This window comes from Trichosurus vulpecula, chromosome 2 (genome assembly GCF_011100635.1).
Source record: "Trichosurus vulpecula isolate mTriVul1 chromosome 2, mTriVul1.pri, whole genome shotgun sequence".
Taxonomy (NCBI): Eukaryota; Metazoa; Chordata; class Mammalia; order Diprotodontia; family Phalangeridae; genus Trichosurus; species Trichosurus vulpecula.
The window spans coordinates 382,372,683-382,385,689 of NC_050574.1; positions in this window are offsets into that span (position 1 = coordinate 382,372,683).

A 13,007-nucleotide genomic window follows, 5' to 3' on the forward strand; every position below is an offset into this window, starting at 1 on the left:
TCTAGCCCAGTACCTCCTCTCTCTGAGGAGAGCAGAATGATGGCCTCTGGATCCAATTTGTTCCTTCTTCTGTTGGCAGGAATGAAAGTCTCCCTTGGAGATGAGAGAGAAGAAGCTAAAGATGTCTATTGTGCCTCCCTTCAAGCTACACATAATAACAAGGTCTTACAATACAAGATCCTCACTTCATATGTGCATTTCCAGAGCTATGTCAAATAATATTGGGGAGTATAGGCATCTTTGCTTTACTCTCATATTTACTGAGAAACATTCTAGTGCATCCTTATTGCATAAGATGTTGGTTTTTGGTTTTAGATAGATGATTTTTTAAAAAAAAAATTTTTTTTGAAGATTTTTTATATTTAAAAAAAATCCAGCTATATACTTTGGATGGTTTTTTACATGAATGAGTATTGTACTTTATCAAAAACTGTTTGTGCAGCTATTGAGATGATCATGTGGTTTTGGATATTTTGGTTTTTAATATGATTAATTATGTTGATTCTGTTTAAAACCTCTGATAACCTGGATTTTCACATATCTGGATAGTGCCTGGGCCTAAAGAATTTAATAGGGTTATATTGCACATGTTATATAGTGACATTGTTGAAATTCTCATAGCTGTACTTCAAGAGTATTCCCCCTTTCAGGTGCTTTTAAGATACTGTACAGTTGTTTATACAATGATATTAATTTCCTTCCTTTATTCCTTCATTCCTTCCTTCTCTACTTCCCTCATCTCTTGATCCTTCCCTAGTCTCTCCCTTTCCTTATGTGTATGTATATAAGTTTTATTTATTCATTTATTTTGGCAAAAGGTTTTTTATTAGAACACAAAAACCTTACTTGACTCTAAAAGAAAAAGATTCAGTTTTTTTTTATGCCCCAATCCCACAAACATGGAAATGATGGAGTGCTGGGGTGATTGTGCTTGGACCCTAATTCTAACATCAAATTTCTCCTTAGTCTCTGCTTGAGTGCCTGTGCCTGGACCCCAGTTCTAAAATCACACCTCTCCCTAGCTTCAAAGCATTGGCCCTAGCAGTTTCTCTTCAGTTCAAGGGCAGCATTCCTTAGCAAAACACTTACTCTTCCTGATACTGCGGCCAGATGCACATATAGAATTTATTGGTCCAACTCCTTGTGTATTGCTAATTGGCTGTGCACCAGGACATAATAATATTTACTACTTATTGACTTTCCTGATATGTATCCTAGATATAGTCAAATGTATACTCCCTTACATTCATCTTGTCTAACAAGACATTTGATGGAAGCAACCTGGATATCTCCAGCCAGCCCTGACCTTTGGTTGACTTAGTGATGTTTCACAGTCAAAAACACAACTCCAGGTAGCACCCCCTTGGGCTGTTTCCCAGTGAACTCTGGGTAAGATGCCTGCACAGTAGATACAAAAAGTGCATGTTCCTTTAAAAACTGACCACCCCTTAACCACTCCCTAATCCCACCCCAAAACACCTAATTGACAGGTTTCACCCCAAATCTTGTATTTAAACTTTCCCTGTGCCCTTGTAAGGTTGCAGGTTCCCTAAGAACTCTTGCCCACTGTAGAGCATAATAAATCTTTGCCTCCTTGACTTAAAGAATGTTTGAGATCGTGAATTCGTTCCAGATGGCCCCGGCCCTCTCCAGTACTCGGGTCTTTGAGGGGCACTCCCTCTCAATGACCCCATCTGGGAACTCCAGTCTTGGGGTTCCTGGACCTCATCTTCCTCCACCCTCAGCAGAAACAAAACCCTCCCTCCTTTCTAGCACTCTATTAGTATACTGGAAAGCAATTCATAATATGCTTTCAAAGACTATTGCCAGAATGGGAGAGATACTGTTTTGTAGTCATGTATGAGGATAAAATTAATTATGTGTCATATCAGCTATAACTATACCACCTTGGTTTAAGGTAAAAAAGAGGAAAAGAATCTCAAGGTGATTCAATCAAATAGAACAAAACTGTACTCACATTAGTCTACCATTATATTTTTGATGTTTTATGAGTATAGTCATGGGAAAGTTCAATTAACAATCCTAAACTGTCAAATCAATTTGTGTTCTTGCAGTAAAATTAGAGAAAGGAAAAACAATAACATCACTAATGCCAAATGGGTCAAAAAGAAAAAATAAACAACTCAAGGGTACCAAAACAGTTTATAAAGAAGAAACACAATTCTATCTAAAATAGAAAAATAGAGGTTAATGGTTACATCTTTGGAAGATGCCACAAAGGTCTGCATCTATTATGAAGAATAAAATATTTTGAATTTCTAACTTTTCTGTCTAAGGGTGAAGGTACAGAGATTCTATCAAAGATTGCTAATCAAAAGGGGTTAGCTTGAAAATTTGAACAAAAAAGGCAGATGAAGTGGAAAATGGCTTGGTTTAATGTAGTTGAATAATAATATCTTAGTTCTCTAGACAATTCTCTAAAATGATAAATTGAAGAGAAAGCACTTATCAACATTAGAAGAGGGAGTTTCTGCTCCAGGGAGTTCAATATAAGAGCAAAATCACAGTTTCAGTTCTTATTACTATTTATGTAGTGCTCGTTAAACTTTCAAGGTATTTTCACATCTATTTTTTTATTTGATTGATTTGAAATTAACAATAGAAAAAAAAATAGGAAAGAGGTATAATACAAAAATAATTACTGCTGCTTTTGTGTATATAGCCAGGTCCCAATTAGTGTGAATAATGAATCCCATGAAATGGTTCCATGTATTCAAATTTGCATTATTGGACATAAAATACGGTAATTGAACTTAGACAAACAGAAATATGGAGTACAAATTTAAATAATGCAAATACTTCAGAGGATTCACTAGCTATATATTGCATAAAATTACCATCATAAGGCTACTAGAAGGAGGAGGGAAATCCTGTTTATGATTTTAAAGAGAACTGTGTCACACAAACATAGAGAGGAGAGGGTATCAAGGATAAGAATGTGATTGACAATGTTAATAAGGATTAGGACAAAAGGTAATTAGATTTGTCAATGAACATTTTTATATTATCTCTGTTAATTGTCCTGTAATCAATCAAATGGATTGGGAGACTCAATTGATTAGGGGACTTTTGATACTGCCCTGCCCCCACTACAATAGCAAAAATATTACAGCAATATTTACAATTTTTTCCCCCTACTCTAATCAAGTTAGATTAAAACTGAAAAACAAGATGGTACAGTGTAAGGAAAATAATGAATATGATCACTGTCAAAATATAACTAACTGAAACTACAGGATTGTACCAATAGATGCTAAAAAAAAGAGGCTTGTGATAAAGTCTAACAGAAGTGATAAAAATGCTGGAAAGCATAAGCCATTTTAAATTAAAAAGTTTATGTTAAAAAGAAAAACCTAGCATTGTTTACAGTAGGGACATACTAGAATTTTTTGTAATAAATATGAGAGTAAAGCAAGGATGTCTCATCTTTTCTCTATTAATAATAATAATAGGTTACATTTCTATCAAGCTTACTATGTCCCAGGCACTGTGCTAAGTGTTTTATAATTATTGTCTCCCATTTGATCCTCACAACAACCCTGGGAGGTAGTGGCTACTAAATATTATCCCCATTTTATAGTTGAGGAAACTGAGGCTGAGAGATCTTAGACATTTCAAATTGGATATATGTATCAGTAAGGCAGTAATCACAATGTAGATGATAATTGTCAAAATGCCTATGTGGTTCTGTATCGCAAAGTATATGAGACTCTCCACATAGAAGGTAGAAGAAGTTAACCATTTATTCAGATACCAGAGAACCATATCCCACAAGCCATTTATCTAATCTATCAGAGCAGTAAAACATTCAATATATAATATTACAACATGGAGCCTTGACATCCCCAAACCTCTCCAACTCCCTGCTGGGGTCTTCCCAAAGACAAACTCACAGTACAGCTACTGCAGTCTGTTCAGCTGTAGCTATCACGACAGCCTTTAGCAGCCATAATTGCTCTCTCTCCCTCTCTGCATTTCCTGTGACATAACTTCCTTTTCCTGTCAGGAAGCTCCTCCCACCAGGCACGATTTAGGTTTCCTGTGATGTAAACAGGTCACATAGCCTATTAATGGGGTGGAAAGATCTTCAAATCTAAGTTGCTAATACAATATATCATAGGCATCTCAAAGTCATCATATCCAAAACAGAATTCATTCTTTCCCCCCCTCAAAAAAACCCATCCCATGTTTCAAACCCCTTTATTATTATTAAAGTCACTGCCATGCTCTCAGTTATCCAGGCTCTCAACTTTGCTGTCATCCTTGACTTCTCACTTTCCCTCTCATCTAATCTATCTACACATTTAATCCATTGCTAGATCCTGTCATTTCTACCTTCATGACATCTCTCTACTAAGTCCTCTTCTCTCCTCTTATATAACCACAAGCCTAGTTCGGGCTTTCATAATCTTTTGCCTGGACTACTGCAATGGCTTTGTAGTTTCTGATGCCTCAAGTCTCTACCCAGTATAATACACCCTACATGTAGCTACCAAGGTGATTTTTCTAAAACAAGGCTTGAAAATGTCACCTCTGTTGCTCACTGAGCTCCAATGGCTTTCTTATCGCCTGCAGATTCATAACCTTTCATAGATTCATAACCTATCTTTCCTCCTTTTTCACACTTAATCTACTATCTGCTGACCTACTTGTGGTCCCTTGGGCACATCCTGTCTCTTTTTTTACTGGCTATTCCCCCCATGCCTAGAATGTTCTCACACCTCACCCCTGTCTCCGGGTCCTGGCTTCCTTCAAGATTCAGCTCAGATCTTACCTTTTGCTGGAGGCCTTTTCCCTGTCTTCAGATACCATGCCTCCTCTCCTTTTCAGATTACCTCCTGAATAAATCTTAGTTATTTACATATTGTCTCCATCATAAAGTATACTTCTTGAGGGTAGGGACTACTTACATATTGTCTCCTCCATTACAAAGTATACTCCTTAAGGGCAGGGACTATTTTTGCCTTCTTTTATATCCCCATTGCTTAGCCTAGTGCCTGTCACATAGTAAGCACTTACTAAATTCAATTCACTAAACATTTATTAAATGCCTATGTGCCAGCCATAGTGTTAAGCACTGGGGACATAAATATAGTCCCTGGCTTCAAAGAACTTACAGTCTCATGGGGAAGATAACATACAAAAGGAACCTGAAAAGGGGAAGTGACCCCAGGGAGTACTTGGCTTGGGGCATGAGGTGTTCAGAGTCCAAACCAAGCACAGATGTGGATGGAAAGTGGAGAGTTACAATAAATGCCTGTTGACTGACTGATTGATCAGAAAGGCACTTTGGAGCCAGACTGGAAATTCTTGAATGGCAGACTAAGCTTAGCATTTGTATTCTATCCTTTTGAAAATATGTATTTGCTGAAGTTTTTTGAGCTGGGGAGTGACATGATGAGACCTGTACCTAATGTGCTACTATTGAGCATTCAAGAATTTACAAGTTCTGTCCAAACATGCCCTCACGAGTCACTATAATATTCTTTTAGATGTTATTTTGCCAGAATTCTAATTCCTTTAGAACACATGGAAATATTGCAGATGCAAAAACTATAGTAACTAGTCCAGGGTCATATACTGAGTCAATAATATGGCCAAGAATATAACAAGAAAATTCAATAACTAAGGAAAGTCGATTATTTTTTAGGTGTATATATAGTCACATAGGAGCTCTGATTTCCCATATCTTATTCTGTTGCAATAAACATCTGTGTTGAAGAAAAGCTGAGCATGATCAATTTGTTAGCAAGGCTAGCAATTGCCAATAAATGAGATCCAAGGCTCCTCAGTAGTCAAGGATGCATCTGACAAAGGGCAGCCTTTTATACAGTTGATCACATAAGGCACAAAATGTAGTTGAGTGATTCAGACTAAACTGAGACTGTAATTGGTTTAACACAAAGATGAAGGGTGGGCTTAAATTTAACCTGACTCAGAGAGGGGATTTCCAAGCATTGCCATGGCAATGGGAAAAACACAGAGTTGACCTCTGGAGAATACCATGGTGGGCAAACGTTCTCTGATCAGTTTGACTCACATCCCCCCCATAGTCAGCAAAAGCTCACAGAATTTGAATCTTTGTGGTCAGGCTGTAGCCCATAGGAATAGGGAAGTTAAACTCTTACAAACTGTACCATTGAGGCCTCTCCAATCAAATCCAAATCTCATCCATAAGTATTGACACATTGATTAGATACAATTCTCAATCAATAATTAATAAGTAATACAAAATAAAATGGAGTATCAATTTTCAATTTCATATTACCTACAGTAAGTAGAATTTAAAAAAAACCTGTCACTTATTAGCATTTTTACCACAAGTTAAATTTTACTTATTAGATCTGTTAAAACATGTATATCGATCAAGGCTTTTTGACATGTATACACAAACGAACCAATTAGGTGAAGTGCTACTGAAAAAAAAAGCCAGATTTTAAGAGAAAAGTATTATTTAGATCCTACTAATTTAACATCTGCTATTAGATGTAGTATAATAGTGGATCCAAATTAATTTGAAGTGGTTGTTCAGAAACCCTAACTGTATAGTATTATGATTAATTTTTTCTCTTATTGCATTATTATAATACCACAAATAGTAGAAGTTCAACCACTTTGCCCAGAATGGGTATCTCTGTCAAAGTAATATAACTAACAAAGAAACATAACACTAAAAGCTGAATATGTTTAGATACTAGATATTTGATATTTAGAATAGTAAATTATATTTATTCTCAGCACGCCAATGGAGACTTTGTTGTGATTTCATTGGAGTCGCCTACCACAATGCCTTGCAATATGGTAGCTGTTACTTAATAAATGTTTGTTGAATTGAATTGAAAAAGAATAGATTTAAAATGAGATTATCTTTATTAATGTCTTTGAAAATTAAAGTGTTATTAGCATAACATTGATGGTGATTTCTATGAGGTATTCTATCTATTTCTAGGATATGCAGAAAAGTAATTCTGAAGTTGGCATGGAAGACTTTACTACTATGGGATATTTAATAAAGTAGCACAAATGAAAATTAGTGATTACTAGTGACCTCAAAATACTACAAGAAAGTGGATCCAAATGACAAAAGGCACTCATGCAAACACAAGAATAAAATATTGTAACAACAATGTGGCTAGCAGCTACTGTGGCTGTGTAAGACCAACAACAACAAGCACACGGAAGGGTGCTAACACAGTTCTTTGATGTGCTTTTCTAAGGAAAGCAACTTTAAGGGGTTAACAATCTCAGTTTAATTAAACATACATATATCATTCACTTAGTTCAGGGGAAAAAGATCAGCCCCCTGAACTTCAAGGCAAATACAAATAGAAATTAAAAACATCAACAGACAGACATTGTCTGATTCAAATCACAATTCATAGTTACCAGAGAAGCACTAACATCTACAAAGCCAAGGGGGCAGGTTCAACAGCTTGCCCAGCACCTCTTCACCCACATTCTTTCATTGAGTGTACCCCCCAAAGTCAAACTCCACCCTTGGATCTTATATACCTATCTGAGGGCCCTGGAACACTTGAGGTTCACCATTTAGAGTGTGAGAAATCAGTTTGGGAAAGCTTCTACCACCAGCACCACATCATATACAATTCAGTGGTGCTTGATTGCCACAGTGCTGAGAAATACTCCAAAACAAAGACAGAAAAAAGGTTTCCCACCCATTTAGACAAAAGGGAGACTTGATCCCTAGCATCCCAAAAGGGAAGAACAGGGAAAAGTCTGATTGCCATAACAAATATTTAAAACACTAGAAACTTTGTGGAATTTCTAGGATAAATATGATAGCTTAGAATCAAAATAGCCTTACAGTAGTCATTATGAAAAAATAGCAGTGTCAACAGAACATTTATCTTATAAGAAGATAATTGACATTAAAGACAGAGTGAAAGGCCCCATAACACACATACACACACACACACACACATATACACACACACGCATGCACACATGCACACAAACACACTTTGTGAAACAACAAAGAAGTGGGACGCGGAGCCAAGATGGTGGAGTGAAAGCAGGGACTCACCTAAGCTCCCACAAACACCTTTGGATTCCTCTAAAGGTTGAATCTGAACCAGTTTTAGAGTGGCAAAATCCACAGGGAGACAGCATGTGGCACATTTCTGGTTGAGGACAACCTGGAGGGTGGACAGGAGGGGTCTGTTGCACTGGACTAGCAGAGGAGGGCAGTCTAGTGCATGGGCTGCACCGGCACCAACTTGACCATGGCGAGGCCAGAGCAGACCCCAGTGGACTGAATTTCTGGCAGTGGTGGTGATTCCCAGGCCTCTCTGTGCAAGAAGGGGATCTGTAGGAACTGGGTGAGAGAAAAGCAGTCCTGTGAAGGGCTTGTGGCAGCAGCAGCAGTTACTCCTGGGGCTATTAGCCCACAAACTAAATACCTATTTAAACTTCTGGGAGCCAAGATGGCAGAGTAAACAGTGAGTAGCTTTCACCCTCCCTTGTTGACCTTGAAAAACCCAGATAATATTGCCCAGGAAAAGTTCTGGAATAGCGGAGCCAGCAGAAAGATGTGGTACAGCTGTTTTTTAACTCTAGCTTGGGAGGCTAGGGGATTAACGGGAAAGCTCCCTCTTGCTGTGGCTGAAGGGGACCAGTGCAGGACCTGAGGTGCCCCAGCAGGCTAGCTGCAAGCCCCACCTTAGCCCTGCTGACCAGCAAGAGATCCTGAGCCCCAGGGTGGAGGAGCAGGAAAGTGCCAACACCAGGCCCACCACCTCCATATCAGCAACAGGTAAAATAACAGAACACTACAACATCCAACTGCAAGCACCTGAGGCCCCAGCACAGAAAACCAATAACCAGTGCCCTAGAACCCAGCACAAGAAGTTTGGGACGGTGCCCCCCAGGCCCCAAAAGCAGAGATCAAATTTAAAAGCCAGAAAAAAGGCAAACAACATGAGTAAGAATAATAAAAAAAGTCAACGATCATAGAGAAATATCTTGTGACAGGGAAGATCAAAACGCATTCAGGAGAGGACAATACGGTCAATATAGCCACATCTGAAACCTCAAAGGGAAATATGAACTTGTCTGAAGCCCAAAAAGCCTTCTTGGAAGAGTTCAAGAAGGATTTTAAAAGTCAAATAAGAGAGGTAGAAGAAAAATTTAAAAATACAATTGACAAAATGGAAAAAAAATACACTGAAGAAAACAATCCCTTAAAAAGTACAATTGGCCAAATGGAAAAGGAGGTACAAAAGCTAACTGAAGAAAACAATTCATTAAAAATTAGAATCAGGCAACTGGAAGCTAATGACTCTAGGAGACATCAAGAATTAGTGAAACAAAATTGAAAGAATGAAAAAATAGAAGAAAACATAAAATTCCTCATTGGAAAGACAACTGACCTGGAAAATAGATCCAAGGGAGACAGTTTAAGAATTATTGATCTACCTGATACCATGATAAAAAAAAGAGCCTGGACAACATCTTTCAAGAAATCACCAAGGAAAAGTGTGCTGAGGTCCTAGAACCAGAGGGTAAAATAGCCATCAAAAGAATCCACCAATCACGTCCTGAAAGAGATCCCAAATCGAACATGCCAAAGAATATTGTCGCCAAATTCCAGAATTATCAAATCAAGGAGAAAATACTGCAAGTAACCCTCCAAAAAATAAAAATAAAATTTCCAAAAAAGAAAGAAAGTGCTATCCAGATGCATCAGCAATGAATGAACATCTATACTATAAGCAATTTGGGAGAGCAAGGAATAGTTTACCTGTCAGATTTATGGAGAACAGAAAAATTTTTGACCAAAGAAGAGATAGAGAGCATTACAAAATGCAAAATGGTTAATTTTGATTATGTTAAATTTGTACAAACAAAGCCAATGCAACCAAGATTAGGAGGGAAACAGAAAATTGGGAAACAATTTTTACAACTAGTTTCTCTGATAAAGCCCATTGTTTCTATGATATATAGAAATCTGATTCAAATTTATAAGAATATAAGGCATTCCCCAATTGAGAAATGGTCAAAGGATATGAACAGGCAGTTTTCAGAGGAAGAAATTAAAGGTATCTATAGTCATATGAAAAAAATACTCTAAGTCACTATTGATTAGAGAAATGCAAATCAAAACAACTCTAAGGTACCACATCACACCTGTCAGATTAGCTAACATGACAAAATAGGAAAATTATAAATGCTTGAGAAGATCTGGTAAAATTGGAACACTAATGCAATGTTGGTAGAGTTATGAACTGATCCAACCATTCTGGAGAGCAATTTTGAACTATACCCAAAGGCTATAAAAATGTGCATACTCTTTGACCCAGCAATACCACTTCTAGGGCTGTTTCCCAAAGAGATCATACAAATGGAAAAAGGACCCACATGTACAAAAATATTAATAGCAGTTCTTTTTGTGTTGAGAAGGAAATGGAAATCTAGGGGATGCCCATCAATTGGGGAATGGCTGAATAAGTTGTGGTATATGAATGTAATGGAATACTATTATGCCATAAGAAATGATGAACTGATGGACTTCAGAAAAACCTGGAAAGACTATATGAATTGATGCTGAGTGAAGGGAGCAGAACCAGGAGAACATTGTACATAGTAAGAGCAACATTATGTGATGACCAACTTTGATAGAGTTGGCTCTTCTCAGCAATGCAAAGTTCTAAGACAACTCCAAAAGACTCATGAGGGAAAATACTATCCACATCCAGAGAAAGAACTTTGGAGTATGAATGCAGATTGAAGCAAACTATTTGCTCTCTCTTTTTTGTTTTGTTTCTTCTTTCTCATGGTTCATTCCATTGGCTATAGTTGTTTGCAACATAACTCATGTGAAAATATATTTAATGTGAATGTATATGTAGAGCCTATATCGGAATGTATGCTGTCTTGGGGTGAGAGGAGGTAGAAAAGGGAGGAGGAGAAAATTTGGAACTCAAAAGCTTGTGGAACTGCTTAAACTAAAAATAAATAAATTAATTAAAAAAAAAAAGAAATAACAAAGAAGTAAAAGGAAAATGGGTATTTCCCAATTGGGAAATGACTGACATATCATGCTGCATGAATGTTATGGGATATTATTGTGTCATAAAAATAACACTTATGGATTCAGAAAAAAGAATTAGGAAGACTAATGTGAACTGACATAGAATAAAATATTCAGAATGAACAGAACAGTTTACAAGAACACCATAATATTGTGAAGGAAAAAAATACTGAAAAATTTCAGATCCCTGATTAGTGATATGACCAGTTATGGTCAGAGGAATTGATGATGAAGCAATTCCTCCAGCCAATAAACAAAGAGATGATAATTGGTGCTGAATGGAACGTATATGTGTATATACATATTATCATATAATTGTCATAGATATTATATATAAACGATATTAATTAATATGCATATATTAAACTTGGAAAGTATGTGGATTTGTTTTGCTTCATTATTCTTGTTTGTTTCAGGGGATGACTATTTTCAGGGAAACATAACTAATTGGTGATAATATAAAACAATCAAATAATAATACCCATGACTTGCTTCTTTTGGAGTTTAAGCTGTTTGCAAAGCTTAGCTTTATAATTTCACAATAAATTGACTAACTATTTTCAAAGGGCTGTCTGTGACAATAAGTTTTAATCTGCATGGATACACTTACTGCCTTTGCAAAGAAAATAATTCCAGAGGGGGAAGGTAGGTGTTGATAAATTTCTGTCAGAGATGATTTTTTTTTGCCTTATTTTTCATCTAGACCTGTGAAGTGTGGAAACTAACTCTACTGATGTTAATGTATTTTATTGTAACTTACTATCTTAGAGTTTGTGGAGCTCTAAAAAAGATGAATAACTGGTCCATGGTCACAAAGCTAGTATGTATGAGAACCAGGACTTGAAATCAGGTCCTGACTACTGGTTCTCCTTTTGGGCCATCAAGCCTTTCTGTTTATCCTTCATCTGAAACCTTCCATACACGCTGTTTCTCTTTTCTTCCTCTATCCTGCATTACAGTAAGAGCTCCTTGAGAGCAGGGGATATCTTTAATTTTCTATTTTTCTCCCCAGAGCTTAGCACAATAATTCATATAAAGAAAAAGCATAATCAATCAAGCATTATTTATTTGCTGCCTGCTCTGCATCAGGATAGGATAAGTATTGAAATTATGATTAACTGACATAGGGAACACCCAGGGGAAGAAACTCCCTCCTATGGTAGGCACCTTCTTGTCAAATTGTATAGAAAGTTTCCTAGGATACTGAGAGGTTAAGTTACTTGGTCAGTATTGTACAGCCATTATATATCAGAGATGTGACTTGAATTCCGGTTTTCCTGACTTTAAGACATATTTAGTCACGGTACCATTACCACAATGGCTAAATGAGCCAAGGGGAGTGTGTGGAGGTATAGCCAGCAGAATGTAATAGCAATTATATATGTAATGGTAGGTTTGGTCAATGAAGACCTCATCCTTGAAGCATGTACAGATATTCTTTTCCTATACCTAGTCCATACGAAAACTTTGGGAAGTCAGTTTCCTGCCATTTTGACTCAGGCTTATTATCATGCAATGATGAAAAATTTTCTAATTGCCTCTGCGGCCAGAAGAACCAATTATTCAGGAGTAGCTGAGCAGGAACTGAGTCTATCAATCAACTGTCTCAAAGGTTGTGTGTGAGTTTCTTTTAAAACTTCCAGTTTAAAGATCATGGTAGTTCAAATCACTCTCATGGCTATGAAAGAAATCTTCTTCCTCATATTTTAGAAATATTAGAGGACTAGTCAGTTCTCGAGCCTTTACCATCTGAGTAAAATATCTTTCTTTCTAGGAGCTCCAAAAGTGAATGACAGGTAAGCTGGCTTTGGTAACTATGGTAATGAAAGGGAGTTTTGTCCTACATTGGCACACTTAATATTCTATTTTCTGAGGGAAAATGTTAGTTTAGGATTTGTGATTTGAGATTGCAAGTATACATGGTGCCGAAAGTACT